At 45.6% G+C, this 24385-nt stretch overlaps 1 long non-coding RNA gene across 1 annotated transcript; it reads left to right on the top strand.

Moving 5' to 3' along the window:
- The first annotated feature begins 4972 nt into the window (after window positions 1-4972).
- Window positions 4973-23033, top strand: LOC134339385 (uncharacterized). The gene is made up of 3 exons (XR_010016385.1): window positions 4973-5010; window positions 20869-20953; window positions 22964-23033. It is a non-coding gene; the product is annotated as an uncharacterized LOC134339385 (long non-coding RNA).
- Window positions 23034-24385: the final 1352 nt, after the last annotated feature.

Here is a 24385-nt window from a genome sequence, read left to right as displayed (position 1 = left end):
TATTAACTTTGCCTCCAACTTTCACCCTGCCCTCAAGTTTACCTGGTCCATTTCCGACAGCTCCCTCCCCTTTCTAGATCTTTCTGTCTCTGTCTCTGGAGACAGCTTATCCACTGATGTCTACTATAAGCCTACTGACTCTCTCAGCTATCTGGACTATTCCTCTTCTCACCCTGTCTCTTGCAAAAACGCCATCCCCTTCTCGCAATTCCTCCGTCTCCACCGCATCTGCTCTCAGGATGAGGCTTTTCATTCTAGTACGAGGGAGATGTCTTCCTTTTTTAAAGAAAGGGGCTTCCCTTCCTCCACTATCAACTCTGCTCTTAAACACATCTCCCCCATTTCACGTACATCTGCTCTCACTCCATCCTCCCACCACCCCACTAGGAATAGGGTTCCCCTGGTCCTCACCTACCACCCCACCAGCCTCCGGGTCCAACATATTATTCTCCGTAACTTCCACCACCTCCAACAGGATCCCACCACTAAGCACATCTTTCCCTCCCCCCGTCTCTCTGCATTCCGCAGGGATCGCTCCCTACACAACTCCCTTGTCCATTCGTCACCCCCATCCCTCCCCACTGATCTCCCTCCTGGCACTTATCCGTGTAAGCGGAACAAGTGCTACACATGCCCTTACACTTCCTCCCTTACCACCATTCAGGGCCCCAAACAGTCCTTCCAGGTGAGGCAACACTTCACCTGTGAGTCGACTGGGGTGATATACTGCATCCGGTGCTCCCAATGTGGCCTTTTATATATTGGCGAGACCCGACGCAGACTGGGAGACCGCTTTGCTGAACATCTACGCTCTCTCCACCAGAGAAAGCAGGGTCTCCCAGTGGCCACACATTTTAATTCCACATCCCATTCCCATTCTGACATGTCTATCCACGGCCTCCTCTACTGTAAAGATGAAGCCACACTCAGGTTGGAGGAACAACACCTTATATTCTGTCTGGGTAGCCTCCAACCTGATGGCATTAACATCGACTTCTCTAACTTCCGCTAAGACCCCACCTCCCCCTCGTACCCCATCTGTTACTTATTTTTATGCACACATTCTTTCTCTCACTCTCCTTTTTCTCCCTCTGTCCCTCTGAATATACCTCTTGCCCATCCTCTGGGTCCCCCCCCCTGTCTTTCTTCCCGGACCTCCTGTCCCATGATCCTCTCGTATCCCTTTTGCCTATCACCTGTCCAGCTCTTGGCTCCATCCCTCCCGCTCCTGTCTTCTCCTATCATTTTGGATATCCCCCTCCCCCTCCCACTTTCAAATCCCTTGCTCACTCTTCCTTCAGTTAGTCCTGACGAAGGGTCTCGGCCTGAAACGTCGTCTGCGCCTCTTCCTATAGATGCTGCTTGGCCTGCTGCGTTCACCAGCAACTTTGATGTGTGTTAACTGTATTTAAATCTGTTGCAGGCAATGATGTGGAAATGACCAGCGGGTGACTCCTGTTTTCTGGGTGGAGAATGGGAGGTGTCTGCCTGTGCAGGGCTTTTAATACACCTCCCACCCCCCGTGGCCCAGGATGATCTAAGTGGGTTCGGTGGAACTCTTTGATAAAGATGAAACAAGACAGCACCTTAGCCTTCTCCTCTGGTACATAACATTTCCAGTTGAACAGATAGTGGACAGCCCATCCAGAATGACAAGAATTCACCAACCAGCAAACCGTGTACATTGGACCACCTTCCACCATCCTGTGTTCTGGAGATGCAGGCTCAGGTTGGCTGGACAATGGACTTCAGGCAGGACACATGAAAGGTAGGTGTGATCCTGAGAGACGGAGTCAGCTGGAGACAGAACGTTAACTGGGTTGATGTGATGAGTGATCTTAAAGAGACCAATGAACTGGGCCAATGAACTTGTGAGAGTCAATGCGCAGGGGCAGATCTCAGGTGGACAGTTTGTCTTGGTCCCCAGGCTGACTGGGCACCAACAGCGGCAGTAGACACAGCTGGCAGCTAGGATGGCCCTCCGTGCCCGCTTCCAAGCAATCCGTAATCGGCAAACTAGGACCCTGGTGGATGGGTCTTTTACCGTTGTCTCCACCGTGGGGAACAATGTAGCTGGTAGCCATGAAGCACTTCAAAGGATAACATATCTGTGGCACAGGAGGTGTGCAGATCATGAGACATATCAGCCCAGGGCAGATACTTCTTCCACATGGAAGGTTTAGAGGCAACGAAACATCACAGAAAGTTCTCCACTTGGATCTTCCTGACTACCCATTGGTCTGCGGAGATAGCCGGAGGACAAACTCACTGAGGTGCAGAGGAGGGAGCAGAAGATGGCAGTGCGATGCAGCGTGCACAGCTCTCTGGCGAAATGATATCGCATCTGTTAAATAGGGGCCGTGGACAGTTCTAATTTGATGGAGACAGACGTGAAAGCACAGAGGAACATCTGGAGACATTACTGGAATGCCTGGTTCGCTGCCGCTGCTGCTGTGCGATCGAGAATCTCCAGAGGGAAGGCCCCAAAATCCCCGGCTTTGCCTGCTGCTGGCGACTGAGGCTGAGGTCGAATCGTTCCGATAGAGATGGTGCTCGGTACCCGGTGTCGGAGGGCTGATCAGAGCTTGAAGTTTTCGGACGGCTTGGAGTCGGACTGTGGTCGGGCATGGCAGGGAGAGTTTTCTTCCTTCTCCCGTCTGCGTGAGATGTGGGACATTCGAGAGACTTTGAACTTTTTTACAGTGCCATGGCCTGTTCTTCATCAAGTTGTGGTATTGTTGCACTGTTTAACTATATGTTATAATTATGTGGTTTTTTGTTGGTTTTTCAGTCTTGGTCTGTCTTGTGTTTCTGTGATATCACACCGGAGGAATATTGTATCATTTCTTAATGCATTACTAAATGACGATAAAAGAGGACTGTGTGTCCTCATAATCCAATCTAAAAAAAAAGAAGACTCTCCAGAATTGTGGGCCATGATCCAACACAATGTCCTCTGGAGCGATGGAGGAAAACTACATGTTAGAGGACCAGCTCTGGTATCTCAGCGGCTGACAGAGTTTGGGGAAAACAATGAAGTGATCCACCTTGGTGAACCACTCCACCACTGTCGTGATTACCACGGCCCCAAAGGAAGTTGGCAAACCTGAAATAAATTCTATGGCGATGTGATAATATAATCATTGAGGGGCTGGCAGAGCCCACAGGAGCCCAGAGGGCCACTGGTTGCAAGAATTGGTCTGAGTGCCTTGAGGGCAGACAGCGAATAACTGACATACATCATTGATCATGGTGGGCCACCAGAACTGGTGTCACAGAAAATTCAAGATCCATTGTGCATCTGGATGGCCAGAGAAGGATGAGGAGGGGGTCCACTGGAGTGCTTCAGAGCGCACAACCACCAGCATATATACACGGTTGTCAGGTGTGGTGGCCAGGGAAGGCTCATGCTGTTCCGCCTAGCAGATTTGGTTTTCTATGTCCCAGGTGAGTGGGGTGAAGATCTGAGCGGATGGAAATATGGAGTAAGGGGCAATCTCCATCTTAGCTGGGTCGAACTGTTGTGACACGGCATCTGCCTCAGTGCTGTTGGAGCCAGGTCGGTAGGAAATGGTCAAGTTGAATTGCTCGAAGAAGGGGGCCCAGCAAACCTGATGTGGGTTGAGTTGATGCACCTGTTGAATGGTTGTGATGCTCTTGTGGTCAGTCCAGATCAGGAAGACCTCAGTGTTTCCCATCAGCCAATGTCTCCATTCCTCCAACGTCCTTTTGACGTTGAGGAGTTCCGTCTCCTACTCCGTAACGGCACTGTGTAGAGTTGAACTTGTGCGAGAAGGCGCAAGGGTGTGTCTTCATTGGGAGATGATGGCCCAGGCACCCATGTCAGATGCATCCGCATCTACCACGGAAGGTTCGGATAACAAAGAATGGTTGTGAAGCATCTCTTGAACTTCTTGAAAGGTGATCCACAGTAGCAGACCAGGTTATCCATGAGGCAGGTGATTTGGTGATGGAGGTGAGAGGAGCAGTGATTTGGCTGTAGTTCCTGATGAAACGGGTGGTAGAAGTTGGAGAAGCCTAAGAAGCGCTGTAGATGTTTGATGGAGCACAGTCAGGTCCCTTCAACGATGACACACACTTTCTCTGGGTCGATAGTTATGCATTAGGTGAAAGGGCATAACTTAGGAAGAAAAATGACTGAGTTGTGGAGCTTGCATTTCTCTAACTTGCAGAAGAGCTGGTTTTCAAGGAGAGTCTGAAGGACTGAACGGATGTGGTAGGTGTAGTCTTGGGGGTCCTTGGAGAATATGAAGATATTGTTGAGGTTGATGAACACATACTTCTGTAGCATGTCTCAGAGGATCTTATTGATGAAGGCTTGGAAAATGGGTAGACTGTTGGTAAGTCTGAAAGGCATCACTAGGTATTTGCAGTGGCCAGTGGGTGTTATGAATGCCATCTTCCACTCATCCCCCTGGCAGATGTGGATCGGGTTGTATGCACTCCGAAGATTCAGTTTGGTGAAGATCTGGGCTCCATGGAGTGCTTCAAATATGCTATTCATCAGGAGCAGAGGGTAGTGGTTCTCAATGGTGATTTTGTTGTGTCCATAGTAGTCAGTGCTGGGACAAAGACCCCCATCTTTCTTTTAGAAGAAAAAGAATCCTGCACCAGCTGGGGACTAGGATGGTTGAATGAAGCACTTCAGTGATGTAGTCATTCATGGCTTGATCTCGGGGCGGTGGGGAGGGGGAGAGGGCAAACAAATGACTTTGAGAAGGGTGATGCCCCAAGGAGGTTGATCATGCACTTGCCTGGTCTGTAAGGCAGTATGTTGCTGGCTTCCCTTTTACCGAAGGCAATGGCTAAATTATGGTATTCTTGTGGCAGTTTGGTGAGGTCAAGATGTTCCTCTGTCTCCTTGGACTTACAGGGTGAAGTCAGCCGAGGTTGCAAGCAGGTGTGTCTCCAAACACTGCCAGTGAATTGGATGACCAGGCGAAGCGAGGGTCGTGAGGGGAGAGCCAGAAGTAATCCCAGATGTGTTAGGTGAGTCAATAAGAAGGAATTTGATGGACTTGGGGTGCTCCCCCATGCTCATGTGCATTGGCCGTATGCACGCACAGACCATTCCAGACCCCAAGGGACGTCCATCGATGGCCATGAGGCAGAGGGGTGAGAAATAGGCTTGATAGGGAGTCCAAATTGCATACACAGAGTCTGGTCCAGAGAGCTAGCTGTGGTGTTGGGGGGATCCACCAGTCTCCTGTGAGCATAGAGCCATCAGAGGGTGAAGGAGGACAGAGAGAGCAATGAGAGGCTGGGGTTCGGGGGAATCTCACCAGACAGAAGGCCCCTCATCTCTACCTGGTGGTGCTGTTTTCCCGGACACAGTGGCCATTCGATGCGTGGATGATCAGTGTTCGGCAGTAAGGGCAGAAATTGCTTCTCCACTAACACTCATGATTTTGGGTTTTTAAGGGAGCTCTCCCTAACTGTCTGGAGTCTGCAGGCATTGATAATGAAGGTGCTGTAATGAAACGGTTCTGAGGACTAGGATTCCGGCTAGTGATCAGGTGGGTCGTTACTGAAGATGCTTATCAACTTGGGGGGCCAGAGTGATGGGGTTTTTAAGGTCAGTGGGCATCTCCTTGGTAGACTGCTTGGCTTTCAAGCACCCTGAGAGGCCATGATGGTACTGAGTCAGCCCTACACCACCACAAGGGCCCTGAGTTCCACAGTGCAATCCAGCACCAAAACCGTGAGCCTGGACGCAGGAGAAATATCCAATCTGTTGTCTCTTGTCCTCTTCCTGGACAGTCGAAAACCCGGTACATCGCAGCAGCGAATTCCTCATATTTATTGCAAATGGCAGTTTTATTGTCCTGGTTAGAGGTAGCCAAAGTCAGAACTCACTCAAACGCTGAGCTTTCAGAAACAAAGGCATTTTTGTCTCGGTCTGTAACATAGAGAGATAGCTGGAGCTCGAAGGTTAACACGGACTGGGACAGGAAGTAGTGGCATTTGGTTGGTGAGCCATTGAAGCGTTCGGTCACTGGAATCTGGGGCGCTAAGGGAGGAGGTTGACTGGTGTGGGTTGCTGTGTTGAGATGGAAAGTTGGTTGAAAGTGGCAAGCAGATGGTCAACGGTTTCCTGCTGCTTTGGGTCTAGGTGCTCCTGTCGACAAACAACATCCTTTAGGCAAACAAATTCTGCCGGGTTAATCACTGGTTCACATATCCTGTCGGGAAATGTAGAGGAGGCTTGACCCAAAAGCTGAGCGGAGGAGATGACTTAGCAGTAAATGTTATTTTACTAATAAACTACAAAATACCAAACAATAAGGGCCACAAAAAAATAAGAGAGAACAGATATATAACAGGACAAGGTAACAAGTTAACTGAAGGCTAGAAGCAACTGGTTGTGGCTGGCTGGTTCATATGAGTGAAGAAGGACTGTGCATGAAAGCTGGGTTTAAATAGGTTGCAGGTAGTGATTTGGAGCTAAGTGGCAGGTGACTCCTGTAAGCTGTGCAGGCCTGACAGATGTTATCAAACTTTAAAAAGTGCAGAAAAAAAATTACAAGGATCTTATCAGGGCTCAATAGACTGAGTTATAGGGAGAGACTGCACAGACTAGTACTTTTATTATTGAAGCTTGGAGGACTGAGGGAGATTTCATTGATGTGTATAAAATCATGAGGGACCTAAATAGCATGAGTGAACTCAGTCTTTTCTCCAGAGTTGGGAAATCAGGAATTATTGGACGTAAGAAGAGAGAGCCAGAGGAAAGAACAATATTTTTACACGAAGGGTGGCACATACACAAAGTGGCTACCTTATTAGATACCTCCTAAACCTAATAAAGTGGCCACTTAGTGTATGTTCGTGGTCTTCTGCCGCTCTAACCAATCCATTTCATGGTTCAACATGTGCGTTCAGAGATGCTCTCCTGCACACCACTGTTGTAAGGTGTAGTTACTTGAGTTACTGTCGCCTTCCTGTCAGCTTGAACTAGCCTGGCCATTCTCCTCTGCTTCTCTCATTAACAAGGTGATTTCACACATAGAACAGTGGCTCACTGGATTTTTTTTTTGCATTTCTTACCATTCTCAATATATTCTACAGACTGCCATGTATAAAAATCCTAGGACATCTGCATTTTCTGAGATACTCAAACCACCCCATCTGGCACCAACAATCATTCCACAGTCAAAGTCACATAGATCACATTTTTTCCCATTCTGATGTCCAGTCTACAGTACAACTGAGCCTCTTGACCATATCTGCATGCTTTTATGCATTGAGTTGCTGCCACATGATTGGTTGATTGGATATCTGCATTAACAAGCATTTGTACAGATGGAATGAGCTGCAAAAGGAAGTGGTTGAGGGAGGGCCAAACACAGGTCAATGGGACTAGATCTGATGGACATCTTGATCAGAAGGGATCAGTCGGGCTGGAGGCTCTGTGACGCACGAAGCCACTCAATTACTTAAAGTCATCAATCTTTGATGCACAAATCATTCTTGGATCAGACGTTATCAGAAGTGTATATCATTTGTGAACTTTTCTATGTGCAGCTGCTTTGGATGATTCACATGGGTGAATCTCTTGCTACAGCCTGCAGCGCTGATTCAGAATCCCTCTTCAAAAAAGCTATTTTGCATTTGCCCAATTATTACACTTACATGGAACCCCAATGAAAGAGATCTGAGTAGCTGATATCAATCATGCAGAAGGGGAAGAACCCCCCTTTGGCTTTGCTAGATAGTGGATGGTTGCCACTTCACTTAGAAGCACTCATCACATGAAATTGTCTGGAAAGTTCAGTGCTGTGTGTGAGTTCACAACGGCTGTGACTGTAGATGAGGGTGGCCAAATCTGAAGTGCTGGGGAAATGCGGCTTTCTGCTCAATTTTTTTTTGCCACTATGCTTGAAGCTCCGTTTTTGGGAAAAAAAATGTTGTTCCATTAGACCATAAGCATTGGAGCAGAATTAGGCCATTTGGTCCATCTAGTCTGCTCTGCCATTCCATCATGGCTGATTTATTATCCCTCTCAATCCTATTCTCCTTCGTTTTCCCCCATAACCTTCAACACCCTTACTAATCAAGAACCTATCAACCTCTGATTTAAATATACAGTACCCAATGACTTGGCCTCCACAGCCATCTGAGACAGAATTCCACAGATTCCCCACCCACTGGCTAAAGAAATTCCTCTTCATCTCTTTTTTTAAAAGGGTGTCCTTGTATTCTGAGGCTGTGCCTTCTGGTGCTAAACTCCCCCACTATTGGAAACGTTCTCTCAACAGATAGATAGATAGATATACTTTATTAATCCCGAGGGAAATTAGGTTTCGTGACAGCCGCACCAACCAAGAATAGAGCGTAAATATAGCAATACAAAAACCCCCAACAATCAAACAACAAAATGCAAACTATGCCAGATGGAAAGTAAGTCCCAGCCTATTGGCTCAGGGTGTCTGACCTTCCATGGGAGGAGCTGCATGTTCGATGGCCACAGGCAGGAACGACCTCCCGTGCCGCCAAGTGTTGTATCATGGTGGAATGTGGCCAAAGTCCAACAGTAAAAAGTTCAATATCCAGCCTGCAAACGCGTTTCTCGATCGTAATATGCCCCGGATTGCACTATCTGTTGTTAACCAGATCAGTAAGCACCCAACTCCTTTACGCTTACTGCTCTCAGTGCACTTCCGGTCAGCCGGAACGGTATTACCCACCGAACTCCTCTTCTCCAAAAGTCTCTGTTGTCTCGACCTGGTCCTCTTTCCTCAGCTTTGCATCCTCTGTGTGTTTTCCTCCGGATTTCAGCAGGGGTGTCCGCCGCTCTGCTCACTAAACCGGCCGGTATTTGCCGATCCGTGGAATACACAATGCAACCTTGCTTCTGTCCCGCGTGTTGAGATGTAACCATTGTCCACTCTGTCTAGGTCTTTCAGTACTTAATAGGTTGGACATAGATATACCACTGTGCAAGGGAGAAGAATGCATGAGAAACATTGATATCCAGAACGTGCTGCGTCCCAGAACAAAAGTCAACATGCAACAGGTAACATGCTAGATCTGATCAGTAGCCACAGAGGACAGAAGCTGCCATTATTTCAGACCAGAGAAGGTACACTGGCAGCTCATCATAAGCAGACTTAGAAAACTGAGACCAGTGTTAATTGAATAATAAATATTGGTTAGGACATCTGCGGTAGCATCCTATATTTGAAATAAAGCTGGAAGTGCTGCCTGAAAGGGGCTTTAGCCCCACATTTCATCTGAAAGATGGGGACTCTAAATGCAGAGTACGTTCTCAGTTCTTCTTGAGTAGTGCCATCTTGGACTTGTCTTTTGAAGCTACTGTACAATATAGTCAAGGCATCAGAGGCTATGACAAGAGGTAGATACAGTCAGTGGCCACTTCACTAGGTATCTGCTTGACCTTATGTAATGGTTACTAAGTGTACGTTCGTGGTCTTCTCCTGCTCTAGCCCATCCACTTCAAGGTTCAATATGTTGTGCTTTCAGAGATGCGCTTCTGCACACCACTGTTATAACATGTGGTTATTTGAGCTACTGGCACCTTCCTGTCAGCTTGAACTAGTCTGGCCATTCTCTAACAAGACATTTTCAACCACAGAACTGTTGGTCACTGGATGTGTATTTCTTTTTTCACCATTCTCTGTGAACTCTAGAGACTGTTGTGTGTGAAAATCTCAGGAGATCAGCAGTTTCTGGGATACTCAGACCACCCCATCTGGCACCAACAATCATTCCATGGTCGAAGTCACTTAGATCACATTTCCTCCCCATTCTTATTGTAGGTTTGAACAGCAACTGAACTTTTTGACCATGTTTGCATGCTTTTATACATTAAGTTGCTGCCACATGATTGGTTGATCAGACATTTGCATTAATGAGCAGGTGTGCCGGTGTACCTAATAAAATGGCCACTGAAGGTAGAACCAACAAAATCAGAGAAGATTATGGGGAGGAATGAGAATGATCGTTAACTAAAGGCAGCTGCAAGAAACAAGACTGAAGGCCAGAGTATGCAGCTCTCTCTTTTTGAAAGAAAGTTTTCTGTTAGCTGTGGTTTTCCTATGAGTAACAAGGCCCCTTCTGAAAATAGTTGGTAACAGCAATTCTAGATGTCCCTGCCTAGCCACAGGCCACGAAGCCTGAAGTAAAATTTTCAGAGTTGAGTTGGAGCTCTGGTAACAAAGGGTTAACAAACAAATGAAATCTATCTAAGGCAGGCCACAAAGTAGACCTACCTAGGGTTTCATTACTTCTCAGATGAGTAAAACATTGACCAACAAGAGAAACTTTTATCTCGTTTTAACCTTAGCCTGCAGTCCCAGCAACGGGTTCTGAAACAGAGTGAGCTCATTATTTAACCGTCGATGTTCTGCTCTCGTTTTTCTGTCTCGGCTGCACACTATCATTGTTTGCACCCTTTGACATGACTGCTAGTTTTCCCTGTGACCACTACAAATTGCACCAGATTTTCTCCCTGTGATGCTCCTGCCTTCAGACATACGGGAACAAGGGAGGGTCAGTTGCTGGAAGGTGGGGGGGGGGGGGTAGTAGAAAGGGTTAAACATCTCTTTCAATACCTTTAGCAAAGTTGAATTGAGAAGGAGCATTCGTGAAATTCATTCAGAGGCTGATCTGTGCTGTCCTCTGTGCTGGGCTGTCTCTCTCATCACAGATTGTAGTACAGGCTAAAGCTATGACAACGGTCACTAGCTGAAGGTCTTTTGTATTGCAGTATCCTTCACGTGATGAAGGAAGCATAATCTCCCTTCTCTTCTCTTCTTTGCCACTTCCCTCTACATTTTTCACCACCCAGTTTACAGAGAGTCTTCTGCATACTGACTGTTCCTTTTTCTCCCTTAATCTCTCCCACCCTTAACCCTCATTCCACCTTCCGCAATGTTCTGCTTCAATTCCAACCCCTCTTCCACCACTCCACACTCCCCATCCCAAATTCCCACTCCACAACTGTCCCTCTGCCATTGTCATTGTTCCTTCCCCTATATCCACTTCACTTGAACCCCTTACTTCCCCCACCCGTCACTTCCTCTTCTGTCATCCGACACTCCCCTTCTTCTCAGGTACACCTGCAAACCCCTCAATTTCACTCAGTTCTCCCATTCCTCTTGCAGTTGTCCTATCATCTTGTAGTCCAGCTAACCCAGTGAATGTCTGTCTGCCTGCCCGGACAGCAGTGAAAAGCCCCAAGAAGCCTCACTTCAAAGGAGGAAAATGGATTTCTACCCACCATCTCTTCTGACCATCATTGGTGCTGAGAAGGAAATGATCATATCCATGTCAATTTCCTAATTATAGAAGCTTCTGCACAACTGAGCTGTCACATTCACTACATCCCTGCAATGACTTCAGTTCAGTAGTGCATCACTGACTGGAAAGCATTTTGGTATATTGCATAAATGCAAAGCTGTTCCTTCTTTCAGAAATGCAAATCAAATCTTCTTCTCTTGACCTTGCTGCTCCCTCCTTGTCTATCGATATGCCACTTTCTTCCCGGATCAGGCTCCTTTTGCATGCAGCGGGTAATATTGTTTAAGTAAAGCAGAAATTGCTGCAGTAGTTCAAGGAGGTGAGGTGGCAGTTGTAGATCAGGAAAAAACAAAGTTAATGTCTCAGGTCCTTGCAATAGAACACAACGCTAATCTGTCACATTGAGCTGAGAAGTCATCCCCGTTATTCTCTATACCTGCTGCTCAGTATTCATTTCCTTATTCAGAGATAGTCTGTGGAACAGGTCCTTCTGACCCTATGAGACATGCTGCCAGCAACCAATCTGCTTAACCCTAGCTTAATCACAGGACAAATTACAATGACCAATTAACCCACTAATCACCACGCCTTTGGACTGTGGGAAGAAACCAGAGCACCCAGAGGAATCTGCTGCACTTGAGGAGGATATGCCAACTCCGTACGGGCGGCATTGGAGTTGAACTTGGGACTCTGACGTCCCAAGCTGTAGTAGCACCACTCTAACCACTGCATTACCATGGCTGTATTTTGCTTTGGAGCAATTGTTTCTGAATTAGCTGCAGTTGCTTTGTAAGATTAGACGACGGTTATCTAGGCCTTCTAGATTCATATGTGCTCATATATGTATTCCAGCCTTGATGCAAAAACAGGTAACACCCTTAGCCTTGCTTAGCCAATTAATGTAACTTTATACTGATAAGCTGAGTCCTATATTCCAATATATGGGACTTGGATGCTCAGTATAAAGTCATCAGCCTTGGCAAATACTATATAATTCAGATGTGTCCTCTAACCTTGGCATAAGCTTGTCCAGCTTGGGCTGATGAGGTTATGGTCCCATCAATATTCACTGGATGGCATCCTCTGTGGATAATGAGAATTCAATCAATAGCATTTATTGGTGCCAAGTCCTTTCAGTAGACTCACATTGAGAGACAATTCCAGAAGAGCTTTGTCAGTGTTGGTGTATGTGAGACAGGGTCTTGTATGGGGAGTAGGGCATCACTGGACAAGCCAAGGGTTCAGAAGAAGACAGCTCAAAGGTTGTAGATGCTGGATTCAGTGGCCCATTAACTCATAATTGAGTGTAGTTGTGGCCACCCCATTACAGCAAGGATGTGTAAGCTTTAGAAAGGGTACTGAAGAGGTTTACTATGATGCTGCATGGTATAGATGTAAGAAGTTGGACAAACTCGAGTTGCTTTCTATGGAGCATTGGAGGTTGAGGGGGCATCTGAATGAAGTTTGTGACATTATGCAAGACATGAATAGGGTAGAGAGTCTGAATCTTTTCTTCCCAGGGTAGAAATGTCAAGTAGCAGAGAACATGCATTTAAAGTGAAAGGGGTAAAGTTTAAGAGAGAGGTGCAGGCAAGTTTTTTAAATGCGGACATGATTAGTTGCTTGGAACAGGTTGCCAGAAGTAGTAGTGGAAGCAAATACAATAGTTGCATTTAAGAGGCTTTTAAGTAGACACATGAATATGCAGGGACTGGAGGGTATGCAGGTCATGCATAGGCCGAAGAGATTTAGTTCCTGATGAAGGGTCTTGACCCAAAACATTGACTGATTATTCTTCTCCATAGATGCTGCTAACCTGCTGAATTGTTCCAGCATTCTTATGTGTGTTACTCTGGATTTCCAGCTCCTCCAGAATCCTTTGTGCATATAGTTGAATTCGGCATTGTGTTCAGTACAGATATCACAGGCTGGAGATCCTGTTCCTATGCTGTACTATGTTCTTCGTTCACTGTCATGTCCCATGAACAAAGAAAAAAGAAGAATTTTAATTACATTTCTAGGTCAGATAATGTAGCAACAAGAACAGAAAGGTCACACCGAAAGAAGAAGTACAGATGTTGGAACTGAGGAAACCAAAACAGAAAATGCTTGAAATAGAAGAAGCATCTATGGACAGATAACCGGAATTAACATTTCTGTTTAGAACAATGATTTCCTGCTTTTGCTGTATTAAACATCTAAATTTCACACCATTATTGACCTGTAACTAACACCTAACCCTCTCTCTGTCTGGTTTCACTTGAGAGGTATCTCACAGTTTTACACATAGTTATTCTCATTTGCTTGTTGCTGTTTTTCCCAGAATGGTCGAAATGGGAATGCAGGGCCTTATTAAAATTCATGGCCACTAATAATCTTTTTCTAGTGGAAGTGTGCCCATAATGAACCAAAAGATTCAGCGATAAATGATAAGCTTTCTAAATCTCTTCCATTTTGCTTCTGTACCTTCAGGCAGGTCCTGAAGGGAGGAGTTTTACTCTGCTTTACTTATCAGAGAGAATTTCGCAATCAGCTTTTAAAAAATGCAGGGATGCTTTAGTATTGGTCTACGAATGTGGATTGTTGTGATCGTTGTCCTCTGGTCTCCCCTGCAATGAAAGTCATGCTTGTACTATCGTCCTGACAATGAGTTGTATTTTATTTTTCAAGCTCAAGATGTGCCCAGTATCATGAAGCAAACCTTCCAGCATCTGTCAAAGGCAGATGATAGCTATACTCAGTGGCCACTTTATTAGGTACACCAGTATATCTGCTTGTTAATGGAAATTTCTAATCATCCAGTCATGTGGTAGAAACTCAATGCATAAGAGCATGCTGACATTGTCAAGGGGTTCAGATGCTGTGCGGACCAAACATCAGAAGAAGTGAGATCTAAGTGACTTTAACCACTTGTTGGTACCAGACTGGGAGGTTTGAGTAGCTCAGAAACTGCTGATCTCCTGGGATTTTCACATGCAACATTATCTAGAGTTTAGAGAGAACGGTGTGAAAAACAAAAACAAAGCCCTGTGAGCGGCGTTTCTGTGTTAATGAGAGAGGTCAGGGGAAAATGGCCAGACCGATTCAAGCTGACAGAAAGGTGACAGTAACTCAATCACAACAGTGGTGTGCAGCAGGGCGCACAGCACATTGGACCCTGAAGTGGATGGGCTACAGCAGTAGAGGACTTCGAACTTGCGTTCAGTGACCACTTTATAAGGGACAGGAAGTACCTAACCAAGTGGGGGCCAAGTGTATTTAGGCAATGGAATTTGGATGTAACTGGTAGCAGAGATGAACATTTCACCCATCATCCCTGTAATTTTGTCCCTGGTCCCTGATTTTGCTCCCTTTCTCTATTTATAATCTCTGTCAGTTCTGTAACCTTTGACATATTTGATCTCTGTCACTTCTGGTCTCTTTTGAATTCCAGAACAGAATTGCCCAACACTGTTAATTATATACAAGATGGCAGAGAGTCTGTATTTGGAAAATCATGCTCAGCTTTGGTGACCCTGCTATAGGAAAAATGCCATTAAACTGGAAAATGTGTGGAGCAGATTTACAAGGAAGCTGCCAGGACTTGAGTTCACCAGGTTGATTCCTGGAATGGCAGGACTTTCATATGATGAAAGACTGGATGAACTAGGCTTATACTTGTTGGAATTTAGAAGATTGAGGGGGGATCTGATTGAAACGTATAAAATCCTAAAGGGATTGGACAGGCTAGATGCAGGAAGATTGTTCCCGATGTTGGGGAAGTCCAGAACAAGGGGTCACAGTTTGAGGACAAAGGGGAAGCCTTTTAGAACCGAGATTAGGAAAAACTTCTTCACACAGAGAATGCTGAATCTGTGGAATTCTCTGCCACAGGAAACAGTTGAGGCCAGATCATTGGCTATATTTAAGAGGGAGTTAGATATGGCCCTTGTGGCTAAGGGGATCAGGGGTATGGAGGGAAGGGTGGTACAGGGTTCTGAGTTGGATGATCAGCCATGATCATACCGAATGGCGGTGCAGGCTCGAAGGGCCGAATGGCCTACTCCTGCACCTATTTTCTGTGTTTCTATGTTTCTATGTTTGAGGGACTGGATTATGGAAAGACCTTCTGCAGGTTTGGATTTTTTTCATTGGGTTATAGGAGAAGGAGGGGTGAGCTCAGAGAGGTGTATTAAATCAAATGGGAATAGATAAGGACACAGACTTTTTCTTTGGATTAGGGACTCAATAGGGTATAAGTTTAGGAGGAAAGGGGAGAGGTTTACTAAAAAGCGAATTAAATGCAACATCTCCAAGTTTGCAGATGACACGAAGCTGGGCGGCAATATTAGCTGTGAGGAGAATGCTAAGAGGATGCAGGGTGACTTGGATAGGTTAGGTGAGTGGGCAAATTCATGGCAGATGCAATTTAATGTGGATAAATGTGAGGTTATCCACTTTGGTGGCAAAAACAAGAAAACAGATTATTATCTGAATGGTGGCCAATTAGGAAAAGGGGAGGTGCAACACAACCTGGGTGTCATTATACACCAGTCATTGAAAGTGGGCATGCAGGTACAGCAGGCGGTGAAAAAGGCGAATGGTATGCTGGCATTCATAGCAAGAGGATTCGAGTACAGGAGCAGGGAGGTACTACTGCAGTTGTACAATGCCTTGGTGAGACCACACCTGGAGTATTGTGTGCAGTTTTGGTCCCCTAATCTGAGGAAAGACATCCTTGCCATAGAGGGAGTACAAAGAAGGTTCACCAGATTGATTCCTGGGATGGCAGGACTTTCATATAATGAAAGACTGGATTGACTAGGCTTATACTTGTTGGAATTTAGAAGATTGAGGGGGGATCTTATAGAAACATATAAAATCCTAAAGGGATTGGACAGGCTAGATGCAGGAAGATTGTTCCTGATGTTGGGGAAGTCCAGAATGAGGATAAAGGGGAAGCCTTTTAGGACCGAGATTAGGAAAAACTTCTTCACACAGAGAGTGGTGAATCTGTGGAATTCTCTGCCACAGGAAACAGTTGAGGCCAGTTCATTGGCTATATTTAAGAGGGAGTTAGATATGGCCCTTGTGGCTAAAGGGATCAGGGGGTATGGAGGGAAGGCTGGTACAGGGTTCTGAGTTGGATGATCAGCCATGATCATACTAAATGGTGGTGCAGGCTCGAAGAGCTGAATGGCCTACTCCTGCACCTATTTTCTATGTTTTCTAAGGGGCAACTTTTTCACCCAGAGGATGACTTCCAGTATGTCAGGATTGAGCTGCCAGAGGTGACAGTTGAAGCAGGTAAATGAACAATATTAAGGTATTTGGATCAGGAAAAGATTAGAGGGATGTGGGCCAAAAGCTGACAAGACACTAGTTTCTTGTTCAGTATGGACAATTGGGTCCGAAGGCCCTGTTTTCATGTGGTATGATTTTATGATACTATGCCTTTAAGCTTCCAAGGCCCAAAGTTCATAATTACTTCCTCAGACCTATCGCTCTCTTTTTCTGTCTGTCTTTCTCTCTCACGAAGAGGTGATACAATGGTTAAGTAATTTCAACCATGGAAATATTGCTCTAAATAGCAGTGTCTTTGGGTCAATCTTCCTGACTTTTCAAACAACAAGCCCCTCATCCCAAGAATAAGAATCACATTCCTAAAATTAAAAAACTCCAAAACTAAATCCTAATTGTGGTTTTTGATTTGATGCAAATTGGATCATTTTACTGCACTCTGTTTGCAACGTCACTGTTTTAGTTATTTGCAAGCATGACACATACTACAGAAGACCTGCACTGCAGCTTTACCTGACATAGTAGGATGGAGCTAGAAGATGACTGACACTGTGGGAACTATCTGGGTTTGTTTTTTTTAAAATAATATTTAAACCACATCATAAATCAGCAACACCACATCCTAAGGGGCGGGCAACCTGTTCTTTTGTGAAAGAAACTGCTCGAAATCTCCGTTTATCTTTGATAACAGAATTTCCTCAGATCTCGGAAAAAAACAAAGGGGTTCTTTATTTACACAAAAGGCCAGCTTTACTGCTTTGACTTTTATTTGAAGAGAGGGAGGGGACAAATTTGGCAGATACTTGAGTAAGCCTATAGTCCTTGAAGACTCAAGCAGTCATAGTCAATCATATTGATAAATCTTGTCAAGTTTGACAATTACTTTTGAACTATTTTTCAACATAGTCAAAGGCTATCTGGATTCAATAACTTAGCATTCAAATTTTATTAATTTGAAAGAAATACTGATCAACCATTGATTATAGCTTATCTTTCTAAAAAGATGTGGGTGTCATTCTTAAGGAACAATATCATTTTCAAATCTTTCACCATTTCTGATTCAAGTACTTCTATGAAGTCCAGAGGATAAGAAATGTTGGCTGCAGAAACTCTGGAGTTTTCAAAACCAAAAAAAAGATTAAAGGTCATTGATCTGAAACCGCATTTCTGTTTGGCTCCTTGTACAACTGTCTGACCTACTGGTGATCTTTTGCATTTTTTTTCTTTTGGCTTTCAGTAGGTTTCCAGCTGATTACCGGATCCTTCAATCCCTTGTCCCTAAGGAATAAAATTGATGAGCTTTTCAACTCTGTTGTAATATCAAATGATGGGGAGTCATTTGCTCCGCAATTTGATTTCCTTTCTCAGCCAAAGCATTAAGAGTTTTCTGCCACTGACTTCAACAGCTTGCATGCATTTGTCTTCAGAGTGGTAGTGTGATCACCCAAGCTGAGTATGATGCTCTCCCAAGGGGTTATTCTCTTAATGAATTATGCTTGTGAGTGAATTTGTTTAATGTGGGGAGGCTGATGCACGGGCAGTCACCTTGACAAACCCACATCAGGGTCCAGTGGCGTGGAAGGTAAGATGATTGCGACCCTTCCTGCTACAGCCTTCCTCCGCTTTCACTGCTGTTGTGATGCGTAATCATCTTCCTCTACCTCCACTGTTGGGATCTTGAGTTGGGCTGCTCTTTGCCTGGAAAAAGCCCCTTGACCTTACTGCCAGGTGTGAACTTACCAGGAGCTAAACTCCAGCCAGCATTGCTCTCGAGATCTCAGGAACTCACGAACATCTCCACCACAGCAAGATGATAATCCTTGGAGAAGATTGTCTCCTTGTCTTCAGAACTAGATTATGGGTCCTGTGATTTTCCCCTCTACGTTAATAATTTTTTTGAAAGCACCAAGTACCCATAATTTGCAAAGTTCCAGGAAAACAAAGAAAGATGTCAACCATTGCTTATCTTGAAATGTGGTGAAAAGAAATGCTCATTTTTAAACACAACTCTTGATTCTTTTTTTTCTCACCCATCCTGGTTCTATGCAGATTATAGCAATGACTCTGCAGCATCGCTTTCTTTGCAGAGCCCAGGGCCCAGGAGTGAGCACTTTTCTGCAAAAGGTATTGTGGAGATGGAAATGTGAATGGTTCAGTTTGGTTGTGACTTGTATACCTACCGTTGTGCGCTTCACAAGAAGGTCACAGTCCATCTGACCTCTGAGGTTAGCTGCATCATTTACAGATTACTGAGCTATGTTCAGTCTGTGACTAGCTTGCTGCTATGGATTCTTGCTGTTTTCAGCTTTTTTTAAGCACAATGCCCTTCATAAATCAGAGTATTAACTACAGTAATTGGGATGTTATGTTGAAATGTTATAAAATGAAGGTGAGGCCTAATTTTGAGTATTGTGTGCAGTTCTGGTCACCTACTATGGGAATGATATCAATAAGACTGAAAGAGTACAGAGATAGGCAAGTGTTAAGTAGGTGGGCTCCTGGATGCAGGTCTCTTTGGGCCAGAAGGGCCTGCTCCATGCTATATCCCCAAATAAAATTTACAAGGATGTTGCTGAGACTTGAGGACCTGAGTTATGGGGAAAGGCTTTATTTCCTGGAGTGTAGGAGAATAAAGGGAGACTTGATAGAGGTATCTAAGATTATGAATGGTGTAGATAGGGTTAGGTGAGGCTAAAACTAGAGGTCATGGGGTAAGGGTGAAAGGTTAAATATTTAAGGGAAACATGAGGGGGAACTTCTTCACCCAGAGGGTGGTGAGAATGTGGAACAACTTGCCATCAGAAGTGATGATGCGGTTCAATTTCAACATTTAAGGGAAGTTTGGACATTTAAGAGAAAAGAAGTTTTAGTCTCTGCAAAGGATTGCAAACTCACCCAGCTCCATCATGGGCACTGGCCTCCCCAACAACAAGGACATGACTCAGAAGAGCAGCATATATCATTATGGACCCCCATCACCTAGGGCAGCGGTCCCCAACCAACGGGCCGTGGACTGGTACCGGGCCACAGAGCCTGTGCTACCGGACCGCAAGGAAACGATATGATTTGGCGACATGAAACGATGAGTCAGCTGCACCTTTCCTCGTTCCCTGTCACGCACTGTTGAACTTGAAATAACCTACCAAATCATACCAATTAACACATAAAACCTAAAATAACACTAACATATAGTAAAAGCAGGAATGATATGATAAATACACAGCCTATATAAAGTAGAAATAATGTATCTACAGTGTAGTCTCACTTAGCAGAATCAGGAAGATTAAGCCGAAACTGATTTGTAGAAAAAAAATCGTCACGTACACACATGCGCATGTCATGTATGCGCACGTCACGCATTGCACACACAGGTGCCCGCGCAAGGCTTCGTGGTCATGGTAGTCTTTCCCAGGGTAAACACAAGTGTCCCGTAATTGACTGCTACTTTTGTCCCTTATTTGGGAGCGAGAAAGTTGGCAACCCTACTTGGAGACCCCCACCGCCGCTCCCCACCCCCCCCCCACCATCGCCCGGTCCGCAAGAATATTGTCAATATTGAACCAGTCTGCGGTGCAAAAAAGGTTGGGGACCTCTGACCTGGGGCATGCCCTCCTCTGATTAGGCTGGAGGTACAGGAGCCTGATGACACACACTCAATGTTACGAGCAGCTTCTTCTCTTCTGCCCTATTGAATTTCTGAATGGAAAATGAACCAACCCATGGACAATACCTCACTATTTTTGCTCTCTTTTTGTACTACTTCCTTAGCTTCATTTTGTATAACTGGGGAAGCTCATGCCCAGGCTAAAAGAGATGTTAAACCGTTTGCATCTGTAAGTGAGGGGCTAACATCGGCTGATGTCTCATTTTCACGAAGGGTTCTCCCTAATACAGGCACTGTAGGACCATGAGGACATAGGGTCAAGGTAGAGAAAAATTAAAATATACATTGTGTGGCCACTTTATTAAGTACCTCCCCTACCTAATAAAGTGGCCACTAAGTGTATGCCCATAGTCTTCAGCTGCTGTAGCCCATTCACTTGAAGGTTTGATATGTTGTGTATTCTGTGATCTCTTCTGCACACCACTGCTGTAACACATGAATATTTGAGTTACTGTTATGTTCCTGTTAGCTTGAAGCAGTCTGACCACTCTCCTTTGACCTCTCTCATTAACAAGCCAATTTCTTGCCCACTGCACCACCACTCAATGGATGTTTTTGTTTTGCTTTTTGCTTCATACATTCTCTGTAAACTCTAGAGACTGTTGATAATAATAATAATGTTGTGGTTTCTTAAACAACAGGAATTCTGCAGATGCTGGAAATTCAAGCAACACACATCAAAGTTGCTGGTGAACGCAGCAGGCCAGGCAGCAACTCTAGGAAGAGGTACAGTCAACGTTTCAGGCCGAGACCCTTCGTCAGGACTGTTTCTTAAGGCTGTTGTAGCTGGGGATGGTAATGGGGTTAAGTTCCCACTATCTATTAAATTCTTCCAATGGTGTGCACCTCATATAGCCTCTGACAACTAAGTCCAGCTCCTGTACGTCACATTCAGCTTAGCTTCTAAGCTCAGCAGAACCATTTCTACTGACGGGAGAAGGGGAAAAGGCAGGTTACTGGCGCCTTACAACCAGTTACTTTGGGCAGATGGGGTTCTCAGCTGTGGTCGGCAGCTCATTCAGCAGAAAGAAAACTCGGATCTCCACTGCCTTGTGGATATGCCCACTTGTGGAGCAGGCTTCAGGAGTAAACCCCATGGGAAGAATCCAGAGCTGAAGTCCCTAAGGCAGTCCTACATTGAGTTAAAAGCTGACTGGCAACTCCTGTGACGCTGATGATACCAAACTGTATTGGTCTCTCCGCCCCCTTTGTATTCATCAGATGTGTGGAGAGGGGGAGCTTGCTACATGGGCACGGTTTGCCCTCCATATCGTGCTGCCCAGGCTTGCGTATCTGGACAGCTAGGACACAACATCAGTGGTCAACCCTGACATACCGAGGCCTCGGAGCTGTGCGTGAAAATCCCAGGAGATCAGCAGCTTCCGAGATACTCAAACAGCCCTGTGTGGCACCAACAATTCATTCCGTGGTCAGTCACTTAGATCATAAACACAAAATAATCTGCAGATGCTGTTGTCAAAGGAACACTCACAATGCGCTGGAGGAACTCAGCAGGTCAGTCAGCATCAGTTGAAAAGATTAGTCGACGTTTCGGGCCGAAACCCTTCGTCAGGACTGAAGGAAGAACTTTGGGGAGAGTTTGAAGAATGCTGGTAGTTGAAAAAAACAGTAATGTGAAAGACAAAGGGGTGGGGGAGGGGAAGCAGGGGGGTGATTGGCAGGAGAACAATGCGCAGTAGTAGAAGGAGGCGAAACTATGAGGGAGGTTCTTCCTTCAGTCCTGACGAAGGGTTTCGGCCCGAAATGTCGACTAATCTTTTCAACTGATGCTGACTGACCTGCTGAGTTCCTCCAGCGCATTGTGAGTGTTCCAGTCACTTAGATCAGTGGTCCCCGACCTCCAGGCCGCGGACCGATACTGGGCCTTGAAGCATGCAGTGGCGCAGTGGTAGCCGGGTCGCACCCAGCACATCTTTAAGAAAAAAGCCAAATAAACAAGCTAATTAATTGGGTGCCGCCTGGCACGTAAATGTCGGCCCAGATCAGAGGCGACTGCCGATTTCACTTGCCCAGAGGTTGGGGACCACTGACTTAGATTACATTTCTTCCCCATTCCAATGTTTAGTCTGATAAATGACTAAACCTCTCAACCATGCTTTAATGTAGTGGCTGCCACATGATTATCTTTTTAGATAATTGCATTAACAAGCAGGTGTACAGGTATACCTAATAAAGTGGCCACAGAGAGTAGCTCAGGCCATAATCTACTTGAAGGACTAAAATGGCAGAACAAAGCAAAGCCAAATGCTGTGGAGACAAGTAATGTGATCAATATTTCCTTCACCTCCAAGGTTCAATCTTGTCTGTGCCCAGTGACTAATTTCAAAGCAAGCAACAACAAAGTAATCATTCAGTATCTTTCCAAGTCAGGGAAAATATGACATGTCTTCTGTGACCCCACATTATGCAACAGTCTGCTAGGAAGTAATTAAGTTAAAATACTGATACCGGTCGACACTAATACTGATTGTGAAAACCTCGGGCAGACTCTGTGAGTGTTTCTGTTGTGATTACTGGTGTCAAACACACTGGCCCATTAATAGCCTCAAGCTCGTACCCTACAACTATTTACTGTCTAGCCCCTCGCTGGCTGTCAGACACCAGGCACACACAGGCTTTAATAAACTTGCTAAAGTCCAGATTGGCTTAGTGATGTCCTAAAATTAGTCCTGCGGAATTCTGAAAATTCCTGACCAATTTATCTTCCCTATTCAGGACTCCACCTCCCACTCCTGCCAAAGCAGACTGAATGATCATTACATCCACCCCTCCACCCCTGACCCAGAAGGTCAGGGACAGCTCCGGAGACCAGAGGACGAAGATCAAGACTGATGCTTTGCTGTGATTCAAAGGATGGCTCAGAGTATCATAGGAAGAAGGAGGAAGAAATCGCAGCGTCAGAAAGTCGTAATGAAAAATAACCAGAATCAGGTTTATTATTACACGACATATGTCATGAAATTTGTTATTTTGTGGCAGCAGAAATAAAAATTATTATAAGTTACATAAATAAATAAACGGTGTAAAAGGCGACTAATGGCATGCAGTAGAGTTCATGGGTTCGTAATTGTTCAGAAATCTGATAGCGGAGGGGAATAAGCTGCTCTCTAAAAAGAAGGGATGAGTCGACGTTTCGGGCTGGAACCCTTCGTCAGGACTGAAGAACGAAAGATGGGGAAGGACTTAAAGAATGCTTGTAGCTTCAGTTGAAAGACCAGTAATTTGAAAGATAAAGGGGTGGGGGGAGGGGAAGCATCGATGTCATAGCCCTGAAAACAATGGGTAGTAGAAGAAGGAGGCGGAACCATGAGGGAGCTGGGGGAGGGGGTAGAGTGAAATAGTGATAGAGGAAGGGAGGGAGAGGGAGTTACCGGAAGTTGGAGAATTCTATGTTCATACCAAGGGGCTGGAGACTACCTAGACGGTATATGAGGTGTTGCTCCTCCAACCTGAGTTTAGTCTCATCATGGCAGTAGAGGAGGCCATGTATAGACATATCTGAATGGGAGTGGGAAGCAGAGTTGAAGTGGGTGGCTACTGGGAGATCCTGTCTGTTGTGGCGGACGGAGTGGAGGTGCTCGACGAAGCGGTCCCCCAATCTGTGTCGGGTTTCACTGATGTAGGGGAGGCTGCACCGGGAGTACCGGATGCAATAGATGATAGTCGGATAAGGCAGGAACTGGATACTGATAGTGGATGATCAGCCATGATCACAGTGATTGGCGGTGCTGGCTCGAAGGGCCAAATGGCCTACTCCTGCACCTATTGTCTATTGTCTATGACCCCAACAGACTCACAAGTGAAGTGTTGCCTCACCTGGAAGGACTGTTTGGGACCCTGAATGGTGGCAAGAGAGGAGGTGTAGGGACAGGTGTAGCACTTACGCTTACAGGGATAAGTGCCAGGTGGGAGATCCGTGGGGAGGGACGTGTGGACCAGGGAGTCCCTGCGGAAAGTGGAGAGGGGTGGGGAGGGAAAGACGTGCTTAGTGGTGGGGTCCTGTTGAAGGTGGTGGAAGTTGCGGAGGATAATGTGCTGGATCCGGAGGGTGGTGGGGTGGTGGGTAAGGACAAGGGGAACTCTGTCCCTGTTGTGGTTGCAGGAGGATGGGGTGAGGGCCGAAGTGCGGGAAATGGA

This window comes from Mobula hypostoma, chromosome 29 (assembly GCF_963921235.1).
Source record: "Mobula hypostoma chromosome 29, sMobHyp1.1, whole genome shotgun sequence".
In the NCBI taxonomy this organism is placed as follows: Eukaryota; Metazoa; Chordata; class Chondrichthyes; order Myliobatiformes; family Myliobatidae; genus Mobula; species Mobula hypostoma.
The sequence above is the reverse complement of the archived record's forward strand: the minus strand, read 5'-3'. Positions and strand labels throughout refer to the sequence as shown.